Source organism: Cimex lectularius, unplaced genomic scaffold, assembly GCF_000648675.2.
Source record: "Cimex lectularius strain Harlan isolate CLEC.00 unplaced genomic scaffold, Clec_2.1 scaffold91, whole genome shotgun sequence".
Taxonomy (NCBI): Eukaryota; Metazoa; Arthropoda; class Insecta; order Hemiptera; family Cimicidae; genus Cimex; species Cimex lectularius.
Genome location: NW_019394227.1, coordinates 1,069,851 through 1,082,504, shown reverse-complemented (window position 1 = coordinate 1,082,504; position 12,654 = coordinate 1,069,851). Strand labels below are relative to the sequence as shown.

The window sequence follows — 12,654 nt, the reverse complement described above, 5'->3', positions numbered from 1 at the left end:
TTTTCACTCACGAACCAGTGATTTAGTGTTGGTTTCAAAGAAAGAAGCAAATTCAGTTGTTACTGCCAAGCTTTCGACTTATTTTGAGGTTATATGACCTCTGTTAATTTCACACTATAAAAAATATATTTCTACAATCGATTTAACAATCGATGTAGCTATAAAGAACTTACAAAACTATCTTCAACATGTCTGCAGATGACATATGTAAATTTTTACAGGTCAAAAAGGTGATTTTCAATTTTCGTTCCAATTGTTTCTGATATTTTTGTCGTCATGTCGCCTACCATGGTATAGAGGACAAAATTGTCAGATGCTTCTCTACCTAAAATCCAACAAAAAACCATAGTGCCAATCTCAGCTCTTTCGCAGATATTCTACGGTTTTCGTCGTAAATCTAATTAGCTCGTGAGCTATTCATTTTTGGAGAAATCCAAAAAAAGCATTTAAGGTAGCGTTAAATTTACTTTAAGAAAGCGCCTTTCCAGAACTTAGAAACAAACATTAAATTTTTCAAAAACTGATCAATTAAAAATTTATAAAAAAGCTAAATATGCGATCTCATTGGAAAGATTCATGGTAGAACATGGCAATTTTATAGCGACATCTTCGTTTAATAAATTTTCTACCGGTATACGTTTTTTTAATTACATCGAACCAAAATGCAAATGCTTGATGCTAAATGGGGTTAGTCTAGTAATTGAGCTTTTGCCCAGGCCAAAATTCATTCTCACACTTAGTAAAAAAGTACAAAAAGAAAGAAAAATGAAAACACTCAAGAAAGAAGACGATACAACATATATTGAACAACCAAAGCAGAAAACAATTAAACGAAATATCTACATCAAACACAGACACAAAAAGAATAACAATACAGAATTGTAAAGCCCAACTTTAACCTAATAAAAAAGCATAAAAAAAGATAATTCAACATAAAAGTTGAAACAAAACCCATAAAAAAGAGACAATAAACGTAGTGCACAACTAAAACAGAAAAATTGCGTGGAAATTTTTTCTTCTGCTTTGAAATTACGTTAAAGTTGGGTTTTACAACTTCTGAACTGTTCTTTTTTTTCTGTGTTTAGTGTAGATATTTTTTACATTTTTTTATTGGTTAGACCTCTTTTTGTGGGTATGTATGTCTATAAAATTAGTTTTGTTGTCATTTACATTATGTTTGAAAGTTGTATGTTTGTAGTTTTTGTAGGGTATGTATTTTTTCTAATACATCTACAATTCCCTTAGATGAGATCAATTTTGTGGCACAAACGCGTCTTACCCATTTAAAGCAGCAAAGACAAGTATACCAAAATGATCGAAAACAAAAATATATGTACAATCCTAGGCACAAAAATATATATTTTTGAAATTCGTTAATTAAAGAAAATTATGTAAAATAACTCCATAATTTTTTAAACATGACGTTATCTCATGAATTCTCATTCTGAACTGGCATTGGGTCCGATATTGGGTCTGCCAATGCTCACTGATTTGTTTAACTATACAAACTTTTTTAGGCATCGCACCATCTTCAGTGAGTAACTGTGAGGAAGCAACACAGTTCTTCACTGAAGATGGCGCAGTGCTGAAACGAGTTTGAATAGTTCAACAAACTCGCGAGTGAAGACAAGCCCAATAAGTGGCCCAATGCGTGATACTAACACGTGTACGAATACCCAGCATCAATATTCTTATTAATCTCACTATTTTCGTAAATTTAATTCAGAATAGCGTTCTTACTACGTACTAAATAGTCACTTTTGTCAGGACGAAAAAGTCAGACATTCAACGGAAACCTGTTGAAAGATGTCCGTCACTAGGTCATTCGTCCCTTGAGGCCAGTAAGAATTGACATTTCACGTATGTTGCAGTAGAAAGCAACTGAAAAAGTCAAAACGAAATTATTGATAACGTTTTTTCGAATTTCATTTCAATTATATAACTGAAATATGCTTTTAAAAAAGCAGAAACAGAACCGTGCGACATAGTGGAAGGAAATGTAAATGGCTGAGAGAGGGCTTAGATTGCCTTCTGGTAACAGCCTCTATTTTGCATCCGATGAATCCTAAAGCGAGTTCCCACGAATTCGTCGCTGGGCAGATCCTTTTAAATTCAATATATTCGTTTTATCCCAAATTCCACGCAAAGAGAATCTAACCCTAGAATAAGACGCCCTCTTTGTTATCCTTATCTGGGCCGGGTCTGGAGCGCTATTAGTTCTTTGCCGGCAACGTTTTTGAGCCGAAGCCAATCTCTTCTCAGGACGTTGCCTCTCTTTAACTTTCAACGCCGAATTTGAAGTGGCAACATCTCTCTCATTTCCTTACAGTATATCGACAAAAGAGTGTTGATGCTAATTGAGAACTGTTCTGCTTCCTGGTTATAAATTTTATGTTTTAAAATAGTGGATTTTCTTCATATTTCAAATTCGTTTTTAAATAAATATTATAATAAGATTAGATATAATAATATAAGTTAACTTTTCCATTAAATCCATGAAAATTTAAATATTCAACTGTAAATTATGCATAGATACACGCAAAGACAAAAAGAAACTGACACTTAAATTTAGTTGTTTATTTTAAACTATATGTATTTTTACTATTATATTAATTACAACGCACTTATTTTAATGAGATAGATAGAGAGAGGGAGAGAGAGATAGATAGAGAGAGGGAGAGAGAGAGAGAGAGAGAGAGAGAGAGAGAGTGAGTGAGAGAAAGGGAGAAGGAGAGAGAGAGAGAGAGAGTGAGTGAGAGAAAGAGAGAGAGAGAGAGAGAGAGAGAGAGAGAGTGAGAGTGATAGAGTGAGTGAGAGGAAAGAGACAGGACACTTTTATTCACAGTACAAAAATTAATAGTAAGTTCTGGATCAGGGACGTGGTCATCAAAAACAAGTAAGTTTTGTTACTAATGCCAAGCTTTCAACCTTTATTGAGGTCTTCATCAGGGCTGTACGGCTTACTCATGGAGTATGTCCTTTTAAAAAGATAGTTCCTACCTACAGTAAGTTGTTTTACAACGATCCGGATTTCGAGCTTTTAGCTCATCATCAGGTAAAAAAGAGTTCTACAACCATCAAGTGCAAAAGTGATTGTGCGAATGAATTCATGTGAGAGACGTAGTTGAAGAACTCCTTCAACCTGATGATGAGGTAAAAGGTGGAAATCCGGACCATTGGAAAACAACTTACAGTAAGTAGGAACTATATTTTTAAAAGGATTGAACACCGCACTCACTCCATCATTCATCAATTCAACATCGAGTAAGTTATCCATTGCTGTTTGAGAATTATTGCATTACTTATTATTTATTAATTATTAACTTTGATATTACCCTGAAGACCTCTGCAAGATCTAGCTTACTTCGTATTTTTTTAAACACATCATTGATATAAATAAATAAAACAATATTCGTTTCAATATGATGAAGAGGTTGGCAGAAAAACGCGAGGAAATGTCAAAAAATACAATTTTGCAGGAGAAACGCGGTGAGGGTCCATACCGTATTTTAATCATCCCAAGAATTGGATAGTTTGGGGATGGTCTCATGTTAGTTCATTATTTAAATTAGGCCTACACTATGGCATTCACTAAATTAAAGAGTGTAACGACCTTTTTTCGGATAAGCACCTGGCCTTTTCCCATTTTTCGAACTTATTATTGATATCCTGACGGTCGATTCATCCTTCATTAGTAATAATATTTATAAATAGAAGAAAGTATATATACACATGGACAAGTTAGTCTGTCGAAGGTCATTGTGCAAAGAAACATGGATATGTGTAATGGTGACATAATATTAACATAGGTTATAATTTATTAATTATAAAATTATAACAATAAAAAATAATTAAAATTATTTTTTTTAAACTCTTCTTTTCCAATTTGTTTTTTACTGTTTTTTTTTTTTCAATTTCAGTTCAAATCAAACTCATTTTCTTTTTATTGATATCGATTGTAGGGGGTATCAGTGACATCGTTTTCTAGCTTTCCAAAAAGAAAACGAGACTTATGAGGGGAGGCTGATGCCCCCGAAATCGATATCAATAAAAAGAAGAGTTGAATGTTCGTCTAGTTCCAGAAAAGAAGCCAAAGATATATAACATTAAGAAAGCATAAACTGAAAATGAAAATTAACTTACACTCAAGCATAAAATAAAAATTAATAAAATTAAAGTAATAAAAAATGAACAGAAAAATGTACAGAAAAAATGAAGATTAAACTCGCATTGGTTAAGAAAAAAGGCGGATGATACAAACAAGTGAAATATGATGGACTTACATTAGAATAAATAAAATTACCACAAAAATTTAGCAAATTATAAGAAATAACCCACTAATCCTTATTTAAAAATAAAAAATGAAAACTAGTCAGAAAACAAAAAGCGTTGTTAAAAATTAAATACCTTAACTAATTCATGTCCGTAATTCCAGGCGGACGGGCATATCGGATCAGTTCTTTTGGGTTTTTTGTAGAATTCAAATAATTAATCAAGGTATTTCTAGGCAAATAGAAACAGCCCAAACAGAGTCGACGGATTTCACCGAGGGTTGAACACTCAGGTAGAAAATTTTGGATCGCACCTAAGTTGCAGAGATAGCGAAACCCAGAACCCGCGAAACCACTGGGCCGAATTCAGATGTAATAGCTCGCCGCATTTTAAATAGCCAACCTAAATAATTTAAGGAGTAAACGTTCAAAATTATCTTTGTAAAAATCGGATACAGCAACAGAATTGTTAAGTTTTTTACATAGCATTAAATGGGTAGATGAATGAATTTTCAAATGGCAACTCTCAATACGAATTTTGGAAATTTTATTTATGAGAAGAGAAAAATGAGATTCCCACTCTAAAATATTTTGTAACGATGGAGAAAACATTAGTCATATTTCTGGATCAGCTTATGCTAGTGGGAAAACCGACACAATTTCTTTGCAATAATTGAGATGGCTAACCTCGAGAGATTTCCAACAGAAAATGTTAAAAACGAACGAAATGTATAAGGTTCAAGGTGTAAATAAAAAGGAGTTCACGTGAGTTCCCTAAGTAAATTAAATAATTTGGAGTGGCTGGTGATAGGGGAAAGACCTTCCCAACAAAAAAGCGTTGCACGTTTTGAACGGTGTCATATTGTCGGTACAATCAACAAAATCAATACGAGATTCAAGAGATATCAGAAATTCAAGAGTTTTAATAAAAATTGTTTAATTATGATGGTTTGAAAGAAATTCACCAAAACACCGGAAAATCGCTAACAATTTATCACCTAGGTTTGCTCTCCTTGACGAATATTACTTCCTCTTGGCTCGCGGAGGGCGTTAATTCTTCTAGGTATCGAATAAATAAGCGATCGGATTTCGTCTTGTGAAACAGATTCCATTATTCAACAAGCTTGAATCTGAACTGATTCAACGCTTGTTTGAGGCGGCGAAGATGTTTAACCCATCTTTTTATCATGACCCATAAGCGTTCTATAGGTTTCATTTCAGGAGAACGTGCTGTAATGGGTGACAACTCTAGCTACATGCCGTCACAAAGTTTCCAATAAATGGACCAAATCGGACCACAGCTTACACAAGAACATCCTCAATGTATCTTAGCGCAGTCAAAGGTACATTCTTTCTGATTATCAGTTCGGTACGGGCATGGACGTCGATTCCACTCCATACCATACCTGACTATCATTGAAAAGTCTGTGACTCATGCATGGCACATGAAGCACAGCGTTCTCCGGATCTTGGTCATCTGATTCCATTGTTCATGTATCCAATCGAGATGCAAATTTAGGTATTTCAGTCATACAGAGCCTGATAAGAGACGTCCAGGGACTAGGCTATTCTCATGCAGCTTTTTGATGACTGTTTTGGAGGTCATACTTACATTACGGAGTGTTCCTACCACGAAACCGTTAAATGACGGTTCAGCAGTGAGGTAAGAGCAATAAATAAAACGATCGCCTTTAACCGATATATGTTGTCGACCACGATCGTGGATGGAAAAGCACGTCATACTCAGGGACGCTGCGCTCGTCGTGGCTAAAGCATCTCCCCGGGCGCGATCTTCTCAACTTAAACCCATGATTTCAAGAAAGAAATTCGTATTCAAATTTATTGTTTCATTAAAAAAAAAAATTACAAACAAATTAATTCACTCAACAAGTTGGCTCAGGAAAGGATGAAATTAAACTGATTTTCTTTATTTTTAATCTAATAAGGGTAAAAGTATTAGTAACACTTTAAAGTTATTAAGTTATTAATTTTGTGCTTACGTTTTAAGTGAACTATTAATCTTTATACTAAGTAATTATGGAAAATAATTTTCACTCAAGAAGTTGGCTCTGGAAAGGATGAAATTGAACTGATGTTCTTTATTTTTAATCTAGTGAGGGTAAAAGTATTAGTAACACTTTAAAGTTATTAAGTTATTAATTTTGTGTTTACGTTTTAAGTTAACTATTAATTAATTAAGGTTTATTAGTTGAGATAAAAAAGTCAATGGCACGAGCAGGATTCGAACTCACGATCTTCGGCTAGATACGCCGAAAAAAAAGGTGGGGTTGAGATGAGAAGTTAGTGTCCGAGTGGATCGAAGTCACGATAGCTCAAGTGGTAAAGCAGCGGCGTATCTACCCGAAGATCGTGGGTTTGAATCCCACTCGTGCCATTGACTTTTTTATCTCAATTAAAAACCTTAATTAATTGTAATATATTAATTGGTCAAGCGGACCACGAAATTAGTGAATTTACTGATTAAAAATGAAGTATACTTCACTAAAGCTCTCCGTGGCCATTTCATTTGTCGTCGAGAATCCAACCCGATTACACGACATTTGAAAAATGGCAAAAAGGAGGGAAAATTCAGGGGGTTGAGATGAGAAGAAGAAGTGTCCGAGTGGATCGAAAAATCAGTCCTCTCGGACAAAAAGAGATTTTGCAAATGGCAAAAAGAGGGAAAACTCGAACAGTTGTAGGTTGAGATGGAGAGTTGGTGTCCGAGGGGATCAAAGTCACGATAGGTCAAGTGGTAGAGCAGCGACGTATCTAGCCGAAGATCGTGGGTTCGAATCCCGCTCGTGCCATTGACTTTTTTATCTCAACTAAAAACACCTTATTTAATTGTAATATATTAATTGGTCAAGCGGACCACGAAATTAGTGAATTTAACTATTAATCTTTATACCAAGAAATTATGGAAAATTATTTTCACTCAACAAGTTGGCTCTGGAAAGGTTGAAATTAAACTGATTTTCTTTATTTTTAATCTAGTGAGGGTTAAAGTATTTGTAACACTTTGAAGTTATTAAGTAATTAATTTTGTGTTTACGTTTTAAGTGACCTATTAATCTTTACACCAAGTAATCATGGAAAATTATTTTCACTCAACAAGTTGGCTCTGGAAAGGCTGAAATTGAGCTACTTTTCTTTATTTTTAGTCTAGTGAGGGTATAAGTATTAGTAACACTTTAAAGTTATTAAGTTATTAATTTTATGTTTACGTCTTAAGTTAACCTTAATCTTTATACCAATAATTATTGAAAATAATTTTTTTGAGTGTATAAAATATAAAAACATGTCGAACTGTCGAATAAAAATACAAAATAATTTTTAAAAATATCAAATAGCAAGACGTGTTTGTTTTTCATACTCGCCCAACATCATCATTCTCATTCAACAAAATCTTTTTGTATAAAATAGCGTTGTGTGAATGGCATTCAATTTATTTTCAGATGGATAAATTTTTCCGAGTATAGTGAATGTACAGCTGTATATCCATCTTTCAATCAAAACAAATGACAATACAAACAATTTCAATTGAAAACCGACGGAAAAAATTTAGTTAATATTTTTCACAAAAATTTACAAAAGAAAAAAGTAAGGTTATAGCTCACTAGATTAGTTAATCTACTAGATAGATAAATGGCATGTATTTTGCTGTGACCTTTATGATTTGAAAGTTATATGCAAACGATTGAACAATCTTTTTATGCATTGATTCGTGTTACTTCACCGATTACACTATGACGATTTGGCAAGTCAATTACATAATTCGAGCGGTGGTTTGTGGTTAATTTGGTCATTTGACACCCAAGACCTAGATATTACAATGGAGTATTATTTTTTCTATATTACATCTGTGGCCACAGTTTGGAAGAGCTACATTGTACCAGATGGTCTATTATTTTTAAATTTATTTCAATCAACAGTTTTTAATGTATTTTGTTTAATTAAGGTGATTTTTCTGTACAATATTGTTATTTTAGAATGCGGTTTAGGTGGTTTTGCACGGAATATGCCGTTATTTCGAGGTGTGTACGATTAACAAACGATAAAAGTTTTCCAGCAAGGCGGGATCCGTGGTTCGTGCCCGACCATGCGAGAAATCAGAAAATCAGACAAATCAGTTCAGCTCCTTGGCCGTTTTACCGGCTATTAGAGTTTCTAGGCCTTTTTGACCGACGCGATGTCGTAACCGGAGGGTCAGAAAAAAAAAGATGAAAAGCCGAAACGCAAAAGCGGATTAACATACGACCACGAAGTGTGGCCTCGTCGGCCACATGCTTATTGGATGGAGAGAAAAAAAAATAAGGTTTTAGGTTTCAACCCATCGGGTGGCTTAAGTGCCTCTTTTACGTCTCGGCCCAACGGCTAAACCGTAGCCGTTTCAAAAAAGGGCTTTATGTGAGACAGTTAAGACGGTGAGTCAATCACTTTACGACGAATCCGTATTTTACGAACGGTTCGGCCGGATGGATTTGCGGATAGACTATTTCTCAACTGCTTCGCCACCTCGGATTGACGCAAATGGTTATTTGGTTCTGGGGACTTTGTTTCAGTTAATGTAATTGAGATGGTTTAATTCTTCATTATTGCTAACAAAAAAGAAAACCGAAATTTCATAAAATCCCTTACATACTCTATTATGTATTATTATTTCTTTAAATTAATTATTCTTTTTATGTTAAGATAAAAAAGTCAGTGTCACGAGCGGGATTCGAACCCCCGACCTTGACTTCGATCCTCTCGGACACCAACTCTCGATCTCTACCTACAACCATTCGAATTTTCCCTCTTTTCGCCATTTTCAAATATCGTATAATCAGGATTGAATTTTCAGCGACTTATGAAGTGGCAACTGGGAGCTGTTAGTGAAGTGATACTTCTTTTACTTATTAAATATAAATTCATTTACGGTTTAATGGTTAATTGACCACCGCCACGTGCCACCCGGGTCACCGTTCCTTGAGCCAATATGGCTTCTTACAGCTGGTTAATTGACCAAGTTACTTCTTTCAATTAATTATTCTTTTTATGTAATATTTTGGTTGAGATAAAAAATCAGTGTCATGAGCGGGATTCGAACCCCCGACCTTCGGCCGCTGCTCTTGAGCTATCGTGACTTCGATCCTCTCGGACACCAACTCTCCATCTCAACCTTCGAATTTTCCCTCTTTTTGCCATTTGAAAAATCTCTTTTTGTCCGAGAGGACTGATTTTTTTATTTCAACCAAGACCTTACATAAAAAGAAAAATTAATTGAAAGAAGTAACTTGGTCAATTGACCACTAAAACATAAATGGGTCTATTATTATTATTTATTTATTTTCTGATGCAAGAAATGAATGCCTGCTGTTTTATAATAACGATTACGCTTAAATATCAAATAGCTATCACAGGAAAAGGGATCCGCACAAAGTGAATGTACAAATGAATTTTAATTGAAACCAACCTTCGAGAGTGTTCTTGTTTCAAAAAACATTGAAATTATGATAAACACTCTTGCCAGAAAATTCAACTATGTAAAATGCTTTTTAAGTCTTTGTTTTCGCTTAGGCAAAATCATCTAGCACGCGTTAACATTTATATAAGTTTCCGTTTAAAAATTGAATCACAAAATGAAATAGACTTAATAAAACGACATCACCTGCAATATTAATACCAATTTTTGAATTCTACGCGCCTTCCCTTTATAAATAATCAATATGTCATTATGAATAATATCCATACTGTACTTATTTACATACCATTCACTCAGTTATGGTAGTGAGTACTCGCTATTCTTATATTCTTTACACCTATTATATGTTCTGCCATCGGTCCTCTCACGCTACGCATTCACGCTAATAAATACATTCATTCTCAACACACGCTAAGGACAGAATATACAACAATTCTGTGTTGTAATGACCGATGGGTTTTCATTATTAGAAGTAGGTGAAATGAAATATTTTTTCCATTCAGATGGGAATATGCTGTCATTCGAAGATTTGGTGACAAGTACGGAGTGGTTTGGCCATTGAAAATCGAAAATTCCAAATTCAAAAATTAATTTTGAAATAACAGGAGAAATTTTATCGGGTCAGGTCATCACCACTTAAAGCATTTTTCTCCCTTGTTTACAATTCTGAATGTAAAACCAGAAACTTTTGTGATTAGCAATAAAATCGTGTTGCTATGAGCTTAAATAATTTGTTATAATTTGCTAAAGCATGAATATTAATTGAGAAAAAAATATTGTAAATAATATCAATATATCATATCCTAAAAATATTAGCATTGATAATAATTATATTATTGAATATTATAGTACATTGTGATAACAATAAAAAATTAATTTTAATTTAAAAAATAATTGTTAAGAACAAATACGCACACTGATACCATTTCCACAGAAGTGCTGACAACGAATTATATTCCATATTAGGATAACTTTAAAATATCAATGTTTATTTTTATTCTTAAAACCTGTACAAATAAATAACAATAATTGTTTAAGTGATAATAGATCTAGATAATAAACTCGTGAAATTTAGACCGCATTGTCTAAAAACAAATAAAAGAGGATAAATTCTTATTTCCTTCTTTTTTGCATATTTCAGTCATTTTATTATATCAGTAATAATAAATGTTTTTCTTTTTTTATTACAACATAAACTACAAGAAATTAATACGAGATTATTCATGGCCAATCGACATAAATTGTTTAGTGCAGTACAAAACGCATTGAATCGAGGACCATTTATTATTAATTCACAAAGATATTGGGGGCACCGGTGGCCGCCACGGCGCTCATCATTGAAAGGTAAAGGACCGGGGTTCGAATCCAGCGGCCCTCTATTCGAATCCGACATACTTACAAATGGGCTTTTTTGTTCAAAAACACCGGCACCCCGAGGGTTCATATAACCTCGTAGTTAAAATCCCACCCACCCAAAAAAAATTAGTACATATCCTATTTTTTAAGCATAACATATCCTACTTTTCAAAATAAAAATTAATAAATTAATCCATATATTTGTTTGGTGGCCATAATTAACCATATTAATTATTCTAATTATTTTTTCTTTTCATCTAAGGTTTTTGGTTGAGATAAAAAGAATAATTAATTGGAATAAAAATTAATTCTTTGCTGTAAACTTTGTAGTTGTTATTTAATTTTGTTTTTATACAGATTATTGTGTGTGGATGTATTGACGAACAAAGTTAATATTCTATGAAGTGTCAATACCACACTCCCAATACTACAAAGGACACGTGAAAATAATATTATCTCTTTCCAATAATACATTACAATTCACCTTTATTGCCAAAAATCATTTATCATAACAAGCTGGCTAATTTGATTTCTCATGAAAGTGTGAGGTTAAAGGATCTGATAAGGTCTGCTTGGAAAAAGCGCAGAAATTCGAAATCACCATGGATTTAGACAGATTCGGTGTGAATATGTTGGTGGCATCGCATTTTCAACTAGATGGGACACATCGAGCAATCTTTCTTTATATTCAATTAATGAAGATTTTAAGTTGAGATAAAAAAGTCAGTGTCACGAGCGGGATTCGAACCCACGACCTTCGGCTTGATATACCGATACTCTACCACTTGAGCTATCGTGACTTCGATCCCCTCGGGCACTAACTTCCCATCTCAACCCCACCTTTTTGAATTTTAGTGCCCGAGGGGATCGAAGTCACGATAGGTCAAGTGGTAGAGTAGCGGCGTATCAAGCCGAAGGTCGTGGGTTCGATTCCCGCTCGTGACATTGACTTTTTTATCTCAACTTAAAACCTTAATTAATTGAATGATATTAATTGGTCAAGCGGACCACGAAAAATACTTAACGTTCTTTATATGTTGGGCAAATACGCAGGCTTTGGCCCAAAAGTATTCGTATATCAAACTCGCATAGCGCATTTCTTGATTTTTACATCAATATCATGATAATGTTATTGTCATGCAATATTATTTAGATAATAGATTATAATAGAGTGGTAAAATTGTCTGTTTTCACCAGTGCAGATTAATTAGGGTGTCCGACTCGTATTTGCGGTACAAGGTTCGAATCCCGGCGTAGCCCACGGATTTTTAATTGGAAATGGTATGAAAAACGTATTTTAAAGTGGTTTGACCCATCGTCCGCGACACCCAACGCATTGTTAGCCGTTAAGCCTCTCCTGTAAGACAAAAATTACTTAGTGCGGGTTTTTTTTTTGTTTTTTTTTTTACAGGCATGTTTTGTATGGAGAAATTTTTATAAATATTTATGAACAAAAATATAAACTCTAACTAATCAAATTTATGGTGAAAGTAAGCTTCAAATTAATTCATTAAATTCGTATTATTTAGCTGTATACTGTACACACAGTCAAATAATTTT

General features: G+C 33.9%; 1 non-coding gene across 1 annotated transcript; it reads right to left on the bottom strand.

Annotated features, from left to right (window-relative positions):
• Window positions 1–11,821: 11,821 nt before the first annotated feature.
• Window positions 11,822–11,894, bottom strand: Trnad-auc. The gene has a single exon. It is a non-coding gene; the product is annotated as a tRNA-Asp (tRNA).
• Window positions 11,895–12,654: the final 760 nt, after the last annotated feature.